The sequence below is a fragment of the Cimex lectularius genome, unplaced genomic scaffold (genome assembly GCF_000648675.2).
Source record: "Cimex lectularius strain Harlan isolate CLEC.00 unplaced genomic scaffold, Clec_2.1 scaffold2, whole genome shotgun sequence".
Lineage (NCBI taxonomy): Eukaryota > Metazoa > Arthropoda > Insecta > Hemiptera > Cimicidae > Cimex > Cimex lectularius.
In genome coordinates this window covers 5,387,095-5,401,998 of record NW_019394219.1, presented here as the reverse complement: position 1 = coordinate 5,401,998, position 14,904 = coordinate 5,387,095, and the positions used below count along the sequence as shown (strand labels likewise).

General features: G+C 33.0%; 1 protein-coding gene across 7 annotated transcripts in view; it reads right to left on the bottom strand.

The window, feature by feature from the left end:
• LOC106666717 (protein muscleblind) overlaps positions 1–14,301 on the bottom strand; it is a 264,153-nt gene extending 249,852 nt beyond the window's left edge. For 2 of the 7 annotated variants that reach the window (XM_014394087.2, XM_014394086.2), the window contains exon 1: positions 13,894–14,299. The gene's annotated coding sequence lies outside the window, so the exon portion shown is untranslated. Of the gene's footprint in view, positions 1–13,893 lie in introns of all 7 variants that reach the window. The other 5 variants (XM_014394088.2, XM_014394085.2, XM_014394083.2 and 2 more) reach the window with 4 other exon arrangements.
• Positions 14,302–14,904: the final 603 nt, after the last annotated feature.

Sequence of the window (14,904 nt, the reverse complement as noted above, 5' to 3'; positions counted from 1 at the left end):
GCCAAGGGAAAACTGAAAGGGAAATGAACTTATCCAACAAGACAGCTGGTACCAGCACATAAATAAGTCCAAGTTTCACAGAAAAACCTAAAAATCAAATATGTACCACTTTAACAGAGTTTAAGACTTTTTTCTCCAGGAAATTAGGTAGTCAGCACATAATTAAATTGAACTTGATGTTCGCCGATTCAACATGTTTCTCGGCATCAACTTAAAGTACATAACCCGTATTTAACACCCCTATCCGGAGGAATTAGGAACTTTTGAATAAAAAAATCCCCTCCTCGGTTGATCGTCGGCTGTAAATTTATCTCTCTCCCAAATCCGGGATGTGGTTTTCAGGAAATGGTTTCTTATCTGAAAGTATAAATGTCGGTTAAAATTTAAGTTTTAAATCAGCGATGGCGGCGGTAATGTTGTGGCCATTATTCATTCAGGTTTTAAGGGACCTACTGGAAGGATAAGGATACGGGATCAAAATTAATCGTAAAAGACGTTGGATTCGTCCCTGTCGACCAACGCAAAAACTGGAAACAAATGACAACCGGTTGAAGGCAAGATCTACACAAAAAACATGAAGAAAACCATAATGATGACGAACGGAAAAATGGAGAAATTGAGGGAATTTTTTATTAGGTTGGGGGCTTAATTAAGATTTATGAAAATCCTTTCCTCCACAGCGTCTTACGTGCATCTGTTGTGGAACCCAAATAAATTATAACCATACTTTGGAAAGTGCACTTTTTTCTAAAAGATAAGCATTTTTCTTGGTGTCTCTTCGCACACCTCTTTTTGTGTGAAAACTGCCATACTGAGCTGTACTGAAACAGAGCTAATGCTTCACATCCATGAAGGATATGTCATATGTGCCGATGTCGCCGGTTCCTCCTGACGGAATCAGCATATTTCTGTCTCTGCTTTGCTTCTTTACATAAAACGTCAGTGGCCAGTGTAGAAGCCTATAATTTTTCTCAAATCTTGTCTGTTGAGAGAGATGATTTCCTTCGGCTACTTTTTTGAGGGATTTATAAATTAGCTTGCCTGGTGCTTTTCTTCAGAGTTTTTTCTTGCTCAAGCTATTTTTTCAGTCCTAACTTAAGCCCATATTCCGGTGCACCCGGTCAGCCTGTTCACTTCCTTCTGTGCCTTCACGTCTGGTAACTGACTTTAAGGTAATCTTGTTTTGTTTTCCCAGTGTCATAGGCAATTTAAGCACTCCCAGACCGTCTGGGATTGAAAGCAAAAGCATTTAGTACCTTTAGGGCCGTGCCAGGTCGTTGAAAGTATGAAAATCTGTGCGTGCACCTTTCGTATTTTTCTTTATTAACAGTGCACAGAGTTGTAACGCATGGACTTCAGCCTGGAAAATTGTTGAGGTTTGCCCAAGGGGCTTTGCCGGGGTATATTCGGCCCCTTCTTGAAACTTGGGGGCAAACTGTGGTATTTGGAAGGACGATGAAGTAAAGCAGAAGCTACTGTCGGTTTATGTCAGCTAGTTCAGCCGTTCTTGCTGCTATTGAAGAAAAATATTTGTCATCACACAAATAATGAACAGAAATGTGAACGGAGGTTATGATTCCCGTTCTTTGTCAGATTTAGTATGGAACGAAAAACTCTGCACAGAAAATATAAAAAACAGTGATCGTCTTTCATAAAAGACTCGGGATGAACTATATTTTGAAAATAATTTATCTCAACCAATTCATAAATATTAATTAATTGAAAAAAGTTAATTGGTCAATCGGACCACGAACTGTATTGTATTTTATATTTTGAAATATAATTAAATTGGAAAGGACAACAGATAAAAATCTCAATATTCTTGATGTTAGTGATCGGATAAAAAAAGACAACGAGATCAAACATTATCACGGACATGGTTGGCAAAAAATAAAAGAAAGAAATCAAAATCAGGCCGGATTTATCTCAAAAATTGGTTTTTGAAATATATTGGAATATTAAAAAAATTAAAATTTTAGTTTATCACCATTTATACCCAGTATGTATCTAGAGTTTTCAAAGTAACCTACGCATATTGACACTATTGGTAATGAGTATTTGGAGATCGTGAGATGCGGTCTGGTGTGATGTAGGTTTCAGAAAAACATTTTCTTTATCGTGCCAACGTTTTGATCTTTATTGAGATCATCTTCAGGGCTCAAAGTGTTTGTTGTTTGTGTAGATGTGTCATTATTGGGTGTCGGCACTCTCAACACGACACACAACAATGTTCTCAATAAAGATCGAAACGTTGGCACGATAAAGTAAATATTTTTCTAAAACCTACGTCACACATACCGCAACTCACGATCTCCAAATAATCATTAACTAACGGTCACTATTGGTAATAAAACACGAATGTGTAATATTTATTTATCAATTTTACATATTGCAAAATATTCTATTGATTTAATATATTTTTTCATTCTTGATCACGGTTTACAAAGGGGAAAACAAAATGTTGAGATACTGGGGAACTCGAGCCGTACAAGATATGAAAAGATGAGTCATGAATATTTCCGCGATGAATACGTACTTTATGTGTTTTATAATCTGCATTCAGAAAACTTGTCAGCCAGTTTACGAATTAGGTGGCGATCGACGACTTTTCTCGCGTCGGATATCGAACGGAAAAGTCCATTAACGGACTCGCTATTTTTTATTCAATTTTTTTTTAATTTCAAGGAATGATCGGGTTTATAAAACTGCAGGTATTTGCCATGAGAACGGGAAAACGGCCTGTTTCGCCGGATCGAAGGACAAATATCTTCGACGATCCGGACTGTATTTTAGGATTTCCTAGCGGTTTGTATGGAAATGAGCGCCCCGAGCGCAAACGCAAATAAACCTACTTTTCCTTAGAGGTTCTCCGCCTTATTTTACAACCCAGTTGTAACATTTTATTAACGTTTTATTCTACATTTTAGTGTTAAAGTTTTTTTTCGGAGAAGAGTTCATTGAAATTTATAGAAAAAAGTTTGCAAACGTCGACAAAATGGACAGTAACAATGAAAAGAGTTGAGTACTGTATTAGGATTTTGTTTTAAAGAGTTCTATTACATTAATTATCTTTTGAATAATATCCATTTTAGTAAATAAAAACTTTAAACAGGTATTATGGAATTAACCTTATCCTGAAATTCTACCTAACCGAGCGCTTCTTCAGTGTGAGGTGCGGCAACATGTTCTAAGAAATCAGACCGATCAGACAACTGGCGTCCCACAAGGGAACATTCTCAGCCTCATCCTTTATATCGTTTGTACTGCTTACCTACCTATACATCCTAATACCGTCATCACAACTTACGCGGACGACACCGCACTTTTGTCCTTTACTTCGAATCCCATCCAAGCTACCTCCAACACCCAGAGCTTTGTCTGATAAAGAAGGACAAGACCGAATGGTGAAAAATATATTCAATATACGTTCATATTAAGAAAAGAGTTTTGCCCTTCATTGTACATCAACAGCAAAGAGATACCGACTTCAGTTCGAGTCAAATAGTCACAACTGTACCTGCACAGCAGACTGACATGGAATGCCCAGATTCATGGGGCATTCGACCAGAATCTGCCTTGACCATTAAACCTAAGCCAACGTTTTACAAAACTTTTGAGCGACCACTTTGGACGTACGGAGTGGAACTTTGGGCTTCTACCAAGCCGTTCGACATCCAGCGCATCCAATTTTTCCATCCCGTCCTTTATATCTTCTATAATGCTGGCCTACCTGCACACCCCAAACCATCATAACAACGTAGGCGGACGATACCTCAATTCTGTCCTCTAACTCGGATCCTTTCCAATCTACCTCCATATTGCTCTCCAATATATAAGAAAACGTTCAGCTTACTGAAAACTGGTCCAAAAGTGGAGTACAACACTGAATAAAGGAAAATGAACTCAGCATACGTTCACATTGCAAAATATCTTGCTCTCCATTGCACATCATTAAAAAGAGATACCAACTTCCACTATAAATAGACTACAAATAAATTAAAAATAAAACAAAAACTTTTTTAATTCTACTATTCTGCCCAAGTTTTTTTCGAAATATGCCATTTATTTTCCACACTCTATGTCAAAATGTTGCGAGATTTGAAATTACCGAGCCAGATGTATTCGGATTCAAATGATTTATTAACCAAAAGCGGGATTTAACTAGATTTAGAGATTCAATAATTAATCATTATTTATAAGGGTGTGCGCGTGTGTAGGCGCGCCCGTGCCAGAGAGAGGACACGTAAGTTTATCCTAATCGTTCACAATCCATCTCTCATGTGACACGTATATATTATTTTTGTTTAAATTGTTAAAATAAAATTTTAGCGAATTATTTTACATGCCAAATATTTCGAAATAAGATGGTTACGACATTTTTTGCTTTCTGACATTCTACTTACAATTTGGAAAGGCAATGTTCCGATATATTCTTTAGTAATCTAAATTAAATTTTGAATTTATATTTTTAATGTGAGATTATGATGAAATGGTCAACAATTAAGACTTTCTTCTTTTTTTTTATTTCCTTCTAGGCATGAAAATACAGTCGAATACATGGTTCAAAACAGTTAAAATCTTCATATTTAGAACATTTTCTCCCTGTAGTAAGAAAAGAGGAAAAATGAAATTAAACATCCGCTTAAAAGGAACACAAGCGTAACCTACGACAACGGGAACTTTTAAATTCACGGGAAATCACCACTAAGTCATTCAAAATGTAGACATGAGTGATGAAATCTCCCTTTTTTTGTCCTCCAAAACAATCGAGCCGCTAATATAAACGGATTAATGGCGAAAAAATGAAAGGATTAACGATAAGTGGCGACCTTAGCCTTTGGTTTTTGTTGTCGAAAAACGGCATCCGAAAAACGCCATCAGAATTCTTTTAAGAACATTCAACCTAACGTGGAATCTACCTGATTATTTTATCATTAGTATTTCACTTATTGACTTCTTTTATGTTAATAAAAACATACATACAATAAACTTAAATTCGTCCAATTTTACAAAATTATGGTTTCTGATCGGTCAGAAGCAATTTTTACAGTAAAAATGATCATGGCATTAAAAATTCAAATTCTTCACATTTTCTTTTAACATTTAACTACATGAAAATATCTCTACGAATCTGCATTAATGCATGTTTATAAATTATTATCATTGATAAAACATAATCCTTATTAATCAGATATTCACGTCTTTGAAATTGAATTGTTTAAAAAATATTATTATTATTAAATCATAACCATTATTTTTTAGAAATCTATCACTTTTTCATTTAACATGTTATTTGAACAAAATTTCACCGTCAGACCTTTGAAAAAAATTATGTTATTACTGCTAGAACCCAACCTAGCCTATTTTCTTTAGCTGCCTTTCATGTTTTTTTTTGTTTTTTTTTTTCATTTAACACGTATTTTCATCGAAATGTCACTGTCAGACCTATGAAATTACTCTTATAAAATTATTGTTAAAGCATAACCATTATTTTTTAGAAACCTATCACTTTTTCATTTAACATGTCATTTGAACAAAATTTCACCATCAGACCTTTGAAAAAATTATATTATTATTGGTGGAACCCAACCTAACCTATTTTCCTTTAGCTGCCTTTCATGTTTTTTTTTCTATTTAATACGTATTTTCAACGAAATGTCACTGTCAGACCTATGAAATTACTCTTACAAAATTATTGTTAAAGCATAACCTGGCGTACAATCTTTTATATTTTAGGTAATTTAATTTCACTTTCATAACTTTAAAATTACTTTAAAAAAATTTAAAGCATAATTGCGCCCACAAGTTTTTAAATAACAGCAAATCTAAATTTCATTGTCAGGCCTTCGAAATTACTTAAAAACTGCATGGTTAAGCATAACCTCGTGTATAATATGTAAAAGAACTAGTTCACTTAAATTTCACCATCAAGCCTTCGAAATAGTTAATAAAAATTATTGATAAAGCATAACATCGCGTATAATCTTTTAAGGTATACATCATCTAAATTTCACGTCAGGCCTTGAAATAACTTAAAAATATTATCGTTAAAGCATAACCTCGCCTAGAATCTTTTAAGGAATAATTCATTCCATATTTCACCGTCAGGACATTGGAATTGTTTAAATATTTTTTTGTTTAAACGCCAATAATCTTTCAAGGGCCAATTCATTTTAAATTTCACTGTCAGAACATAGAAATTGCTTAAAAAATTATTGTTAAAGCATAACCTCGCCCTTAATCTAATTCGTTTTAAAGTTCACTGTCAGGGCTTATAATTTGTTAAATAATAATTATTTTTATTGTTACAATGTAACCTTGCCTATAATATTTTAGGAAATAGTTCAAACATATAACTGTCAACCTTTCCAAATGGTTTTAAAAAATATTGTTAAATGATAAACTTGTCTTTAGACAAGTCTTTTTGGACCTATCGCTTTTTTAATCAAAACATTAAAATACATACACGTCATGCCAATTGTAAAATACAACCTCGTCATAATATTTTAGGGAATTTTTTTTTCACGTTTTCATATAACATGTTATTTCACCGCATTTTTACTATTAGATCTTCGAAATTGTTAAAAAATGTTATACAATTATTACTATGAAACAACGACCCCTATTTTCTGTTTACTACCTTTCACTTTTTCATTTAGCAGGTAATTTACACGAAATCCCACATCCAGAACTTTAAATCTGTTTAAAAAAGTATTGTTGTACGGATTAAAATATTACATCGTCGATAAAAACAGTATATTGCTATGTACCATGTACCATACAATTTTCAATAACAATATATATATATATATATATTTCGGGACTCACACGTTCCCTCTTCAGCGATAACTAGAAATTAACGTTACGTTTGGTTTTTTTAAATTAGGTACATTAAAATGTGAATGTTTTTCAATTATATATGCAATTGGATGTTAAACTTTCACTAGCCTGGAAGATTATATAAAAAAAACAAAAACATCTACAAGTTTGCTCAATTATAATTCATCACACCCCTTCAAGCAAATAATCAAGTCACAAATATTATTTACAAAATCTATACATTAAGTCATAAAATAAATCTCGAGGAGGTATTTAACTTGTTGTATATAAACAACTATCCAGATAATTCGGTCAAAAATAGCATTAGAAAACAAAAAATTATTTTTTACATCAATGTAAATGTTGACAAAAGGACATTAGAGATAGGAAATAAAGGATAATTGTTGGTATTTTGGTTTCATAAATGAACCAGCTTTTACCGAAAGCATAATAAAAATACTAAAAAACAAGATGTGGTCAAACACAATAAATATTATTGTTATATGGGTAAAAATGTTAAAAAGTTGATTCAGATATAAAAAAGGATTTAAACACAATGTAGAGGACAAAATTATGTACTCATGCAAAAAATTATATATTGGTACGACCATACAATTTGTAAAGAACATAATTAAACATGTTGACAGGATTATGAATAAACAATTAACAACAAAGTTATCTCAACATGCTTCAAACCAAAACAATAGGTTCCAATTCGATGAGCTTGAAAAGTCGTAAGGGAGAATAACCCCCCCCCCACCAAAAAAAAAAAACAAAAAAACTAATCTGGCTAGAAAATCTATATATTAATTTAGAAGAAAATAATGTAAATTTACAGCTAGATAAAGATTAAAATTGGCAGACAATATAATAATATCTTGGATGTGTAAGATAAAAAAGAAAGTAACTGTGGTTAGTGACGTATGTGAAATTGGATTTTGAAAAAGTAGTTAGACCACCTAGGGTGACAGGAAACCTCCTACAATGCACCATGATGTACGTCTGGGGCACATCCTTCCAGGCTGGCTTAATATAAATTGAAAAACATTCACATTCTAATGTACTTAATTTAAAAAAAAAAATAAATAAATGTTAATTTTTAGTTATCGGTGAAGACGTGGCATGAGAGTCCCGAAATTTATTTGATATATACTAGACATCTGGTTGTTGTTCCTTGTTTTTAACAAACCTGACGACTGATTGCACGAAAAACAACGTTAACAAAACATTGGATAAATCTACAATTTTCTAATTTTATTTTTTGCCCTGTTTTGACTTTTATTCCAATTCCAACTTCAAAAATGAACAGAGTTGGACAGCGCATAGTGAAATCCCGTCTAGGACAAGGACAGACGCAAAACCGGAAAACGCGGTTCAGTCGTGAAAAATGTGGTAAAGGGTGTGCGAGTCAGGCCGTAGTCAGCTGTGGAATAATCAATAGGAAAAGGGGGAGAAACCCGCGGGCCATTTCACCTCCAATTGCAACAATAAAAACCCGTGCCACTGTAAAGATTCCCGAAACAATGAAAACGCCGAATTCACTTTTCTCAATGGGCTCCAAACTGAATTTCCTATTTGGATTTTCCGAAACGTACTACAAGAGGGAGACTTCTCCAGTAAAAAGGGGGAAAACGGCGTAAAATATGCAACGGCAGGTCCATAGATAAAATAATCCTTTGTCCAAGTTTACAATTCTTTCTCCTTAAATATTATCTCTGCGGCAAAAAATAAAAACATTTACACTATTTCGACTAAACATAAAATTAAATTAGGCAGTATGTATATAGAAAACTTTTATAAGCATTTAACAAACTTCAAATAAATTCTGTACAGATTGATTGTTATAATTTTAACGCGGCGATATTTATACACATTACATTTTGACCAATAATATGTCATAATTTTTTCGAATGCTTGATATCTCTTAGGTTTATTTTTTATATTTTATTTCCATGCGCTTATGCACATCGATAGTAAACAAACCATATTTTTATATTTGCATATAGTAAAAAAAAATAAGTTTATGTATAGAAATTTTTTTCACAAATTCTCAGCTTGTTCCAGTAAAAAATTACAAAACAAAGTTTGATTGGTTAAAAAAAAATCCCAATTTAAAATATATATATCTGTTAGTTACTTGTGTCACAAATACTAAAAGATTTGAATGTATTATAAAAAAATACTTATTTTTGTATTTTTGTTAAAAATTACATTCATAATTCTCTCAATTTGTATTTATTAATTCAGTCTAAATTTGTTACTATTTAGTTAACAGATAAAAAATGTAACTCTAATTTTTACTCAGTTGTGACTTTTTACACTCAATATGAAAAACTTATTTATCTATCTGGTTAATACTGACAGATACTGGGTATAAGAATATTCGTGTAATAGAAGAGTCAAGTATCGAATATTCCGGAATTATTTTTGGAAAGGCTGAATAATTGTGCTGTCCGAAAACGCGGCCGAGGGGACGAGAAATACAGAAAAGTCTATTTTTTCCTCAGCCCCTCATCTATTCCCGTCATAAATTTTATTGGCGGCGAGTCAAGAAAAGTGATTATCTCCCCCTTCTTTTTCTCCCAAAGAAACGGAAGGATTTTGCAAAATTTCAAATCAACACACGTGACGCGAGTTCGTTGGGAAAACGACGATTCGAAAATTTCGTTTTAGTAAAAAACAACAACAATTTCATTTTATAACATCCGAGATATTTGAGATAATTCAGTTGTTTATTCCTTTCCTGACAAACAATGCCGATTCATACCTCTATTGTCCACCGCACGGCAGGTATCCTTTGTAATAAAATTACAATTAATTAAGGTTTGTAGTTGAGATAAAAAAGTCAATGGCACGAGCAGGATTCGAACCCACGTTCTTTGGCTAGATAGGCCACTGCTCTACCACTTGAGCTATCGTGACCTCGATCCACTCGGACATCAACTCCCCATCTCAACCCCACCTTTTGAATTTTCCCTCCTTTTTGCCATTTTTCATCTCAACTAAAAACCTTAATTAATTGTAATATATTAATTGGTCAAGCGGACCACGAAATTAGTGAATTTAATGATTTAAAATGAAGTGTACTTCACTAAAGCTTTCCGTGGCCATTTCATTTGTCGTCGAGATCCGATTACACGACATTTGAAAAATGGCAAAAAGGAGGGAAAATTCAAAGGAAGCCGAAGATCGTGGGTTCGAATCCCGCTCGTGCCATTGACTTTTTTATCTCAACTAAAAACCTTAATTAATTGTAATATATTAATTGGTCAAGCGGAGCACGAAATTAGTGAATTTGTAATAAAAGTTGAATTTATTCAACGCCACGTTAGTGCAATTTGTAGCAATTTAGAGCGAACATAAAATAAAACTTTAAATATTGTTCAATACAAAATTAAAGGAAAAATTAGAAATTAGAAAACTTCAACATTGCGTAATTTTAAGGAACATACCATTCGCGTTCCATATTAACTTTTATTTTTATTATAATGTCACTTTATTATTATATATTATATAATGTATAAATTATGATAAATAATAATTAATCGGTAGAAATAAAATGCAAGAAGGAAAGGAGAAAACGACACAAATATCCGGCTGATTGTGTGACCAATGTTTCTTGGCCTTAAATTGGTATTTTGCCGGCACATAGTTAATTAGTTCAAGCTAGCTAAACTAAAATTTGCTTAAAAACAGCAAAAACATTCATCGCTAAATAACGTTTTACGAAACATTTTAGCGGATTTTCCCTACATTTTTTTATCTATCAAACTTCCTTCCTTTAACACTGATTCGAGTGGCAGGCAGAAAAAAATCAAGAAAGACGTTGATTTAGAATGTTTAATTTTACATTCTAACCCATAATTTTATCCACAAAACTAAATGAATTTCCGAAATTTCTATTCCTATTTTCCTCGGATATTTTTATCATTTTTATTTTATTTTATTGTACCAAGAAAGGGATTTCAAAGTCATTTAATTACGATATCACTAATGATTATTGTTTAAAAACTTACTTAAAACCGAGAATAGTTTTGGTAAAATTACCTTTTCATAACAATTGACGTTATTTCTTCTATTACAGTAATTGTTAAGACTTAAATTTATTATTATATATTTTATAATATTTAGACTTTAAGTTAGCATAAGATTATATTTGTTATGTTTCCTTTCTTTGAGTTTTCGTCTAATATAACATTGTATGGTGCAACATTCTGGTGTTTTTCCACATTCTACATTTACAAAGGGTGTAGAAGAAAATATAGACTTTGACATAACACTTGATTTCCAACGGATTGACGTCTATAAAACTTTAACATCATGGGAAAAAAATTAAATTTATAACATAAATTTAACAAAGCATATGGTCTTTTTTTGTGTGTATTTATCAAGTTTAGAACTTTTTGTAGTTTAATAATGTTATCACAATTGATAAAAACGTCTGATAAAAGTAACACATACAAACATATTAAAGCTTTCCTCTATGAATATCCCCTCTATTTGTTAGAATTTTTATAGGCGATTATATCAAAATTACTAACCAGGATGTACACAATACGAATTTGCTCAATTGGATAATTTTATAAGTGTGATTTTTAAAAAAAATACTCATATTAAAATAATGACATTTTTACATAAAAACGGCTTAAAAACGATCTGCGTTCAGTCATTTTATGAGGAACAAATTTTCCTCTACCCGGGTTGAAAAATTAAATGGGTCCGTAGGAAAAAATACAAAAATATGATTATAATTTACGATAAAACCCGGTTAGAAACCTACATAGTATTTTTTCCTACAGCAATAATAACTATTAAAAATTACCCGAAAGATTTGTCAGAACAATTTAGAAACTAAAGAGAAAGTTAGCATAAATGGACAATATAGTCAGTTTTTATTTTAATCATCATTTGACAGTTAAAAGCCATCCATCTGTGCTTAATTCGATTTATTATTTTGATGTTAACTTATTAAACGGTTGTTCTAACGACTCGGGACGTACCACGTCATCCCATCTGCATTAATTGCTTTACGTTAAAGCCTTCGTTGTTATACAACGAATGTCACTATTTATTTATTTGTATATTTTGTTCTACACAATAGATTATAATTTTGACAATGTAGTAATTTATATGTGGTGTTTAGTGACCGTTAGTTAATGATTATTTGTAGATGGTGAGATGCGGTTTGGTGTGACGTAGGTTTTAGAAAAATATTTTCTTTATCGCGCGAACGTTTCGATCTTTATTGAGATCATCTTCAGGGGCTGGGATTTATAAACATTACTTAAATTTTACAAATACATGTAGGATGTGGAAAGAAATGAATTTATACAATGCTAGAAAATTTTAGAGTAAAAAAATGAATTTATACAATGCTATAATTTTTTTTAATCTAAAATTTTCTAGCATTGTATAAATTTTTTTTTTTTTTTTTAAATTTTCTAGCATTGTATAAATTCATTTTTTTAATCTAAAATTTTCTAGCATTGTATAAATTTATTGTTTCCACATCCTACATGTATTTGTAAAATTTAAACAATGTTTATAAATCCCAGGCCCTGAAGATGATCTTAATAAAGATCGAAACGTTGGCACGATAAAGAAAATGTTTTTCTAAAACTTACGTCACAACAGGCCGCATCTCATGATCTCCAAGTAGTAATTTATATTAATAAGATTTTTTGACAAAATTTTATTTTGTATTAGGTACAATTTTACGGCTAGGGAAAAATAATAAAGCATGGTGAATATTGAATAAATATTTAAACCGTTTTTAGTTTTTTTGCTGTCATCGCCTTATTCCGATGCCGTAGAAGAAAGAACAGTAAAAGTAAATGGCCTCAATACGAGCCGGAACGACAAACCGGAGATAACAGCAAGGAAACAAAACCAAAAGTGTACAGATCGAGAGAGGGAAAAATATTAAATTAAATTTTCAAATATTACATACAAGTATAATAAACCGAGGTCATAAACAAATAAATAAAAGTAGAGAGAAAAATGAGACAGGAGAAACATAATACTGTATAGTAATAATACGGTAGCATAACCGTTTAAAGAAAAAAATCCATGACAATATTCTAACACAATATTTTAACCCAAAATTGAAGACAATTGTTGAAATAAAATTAAACGATTTTTAATTTTTAACGAAAAATTATAACTGAATATTAAAACTGATTTCAGTATTTTTTAAGTTGTAAACTGTTTAAAAACCTCATCCCTAATAGAATTTTATTTTCAAGGGAAAAAGCAATTTTTTTAATATTATTATTTAAAAATAATTCGTCAATAGTAATGGGGAGGTTGATAGATTCAATAAGATTTGAAAATTTAATTAGATCGAATTGGAATAATTTAGTAGGTTGTGTGGTTTTCTATTTGCAGATCCAACCCATTTCGGATCTCATTTAAGAACGAGGGATTTTTTTGTCATAATTTTGCCGATTGTGTTAGAAAAGACTTCTCGAACAGTAGTAATTGTAAATAGGTGAAGAAATCTGCGCGTCTGCAAAAACCGGCGCCGGCTGTTTACAACGGCCTGGCTCAGCGAAACGGCGACATCGCGTCCGGCGACGCGATAAAACGCGAACGGGCGACGCAACCGCGACCATTATCGCGTCGGACGTGTGATGTCGCTTATCGGCGTTTCATTCTCAAATTGCCCAAAAAAAAGAAATAAATATACAAAAATAAAATTAACAAACGCACGAAAAGAATACGGAAAACGGCCGGATTTTATGGGAAAAAGACTATGAATTATTCAAACCGTTGCGTAATTTTCCTGTCCTTAATTGTGTCAGCGTATATCCTTGTTCGGTTTCAATTCAAACTATGGAATACTGGAGTAAATGTTTTATTTCATTTTTTGTTTTTTTTGTTTGTGTTATTGGTTTTATTTTATAGTTAACCCGGCTGTTATGTAAGGAGTGGGTCCGTCCGTGATAAGACACGGCTCTTTTCCTGACAGAAATTTTGTGAGGGAAGGCCGAAAAGTGAGTTTTACTTACAGAATAAAACGGTAAGAGAAAGAGAGAAAAAAAGAAGCAAGAAGCCAAACAATACACTACTTACATTTACAAAGGTGCTCGGAGAAGGTGAAAAACCCACGAAGAGAACAATAATCTTACAATATGTGATTGTCCGACGAAAGTGAACACACCACTGAATATCACACTGTTTTAATGGATCGAATACAAAATCAGTATTAGATATAGAAAAGGGAAACGTTCCGAAAGACAACTCTTGAGAGTTTCAGAGGCGAGTCCTCGGGTTGATTTTCGAAATGACGAGAGCCGGAGGCGTACTTTCTATCATAGGAGGATGCTTATAAAAAATAAAACACTTTGCTATCTCTTTGGTAATCTCGGTATTGGAGCACACACGGGAGGTTCGCGGATTGAAGCAAGCGAAAAGCGAGTGAGCAGCTCTTGCTGGTTGCGGGTTGAACACTGCCGCTCCAGAAAGTGGTCGTGGCGAGCTGGTAGGGGGAGGACGGCGGATCCCCACTACCTAGGACGGAGGTGGGAGCGCTGCCCCCGTCCGCCCCCCTCGCAGGCCCCACCGCCCGCCGCCCCACACCCTCACGCACTAATTATCCACAGCTGAAGATTAAAGCCTTTAACAACACTAGCATTGTTTCGGGTGGAGGGGGACCGGGGGAAAAATTGGGTCAATCAGCGAGGGATGGCGGACCCCACATCTCACTTTTTATCAACGCCTGTTCTTCTCCGGCCTGAGGCGATTGATTCGCTTTGTCGTCATTTGTTTTTTCTTCTCTTGCCTAGTTTGCACTTGCTTTATCTAACTCATTACGCCATCTAACTCATAAAGGCCAAGATTTAAAACGATTCCTAGCTAATCGGATCAATCAACTATACACTGAAAGAAAAATAAATAAATATGCTATTAAAAATTCATGAGTTTTAATAAAAATTATGATGGTTTAAAATAGCCGTTTGCTATCTAGAATGTTAGACGTATGAACCCTCGGTGAGCCGGTGTTTGATAAAAAAAAAAGAGCTGTCAAGACCAAACATTCCACAGGAAAAGAAAAAAATCCCAATTCACCAATTTAAATGCACA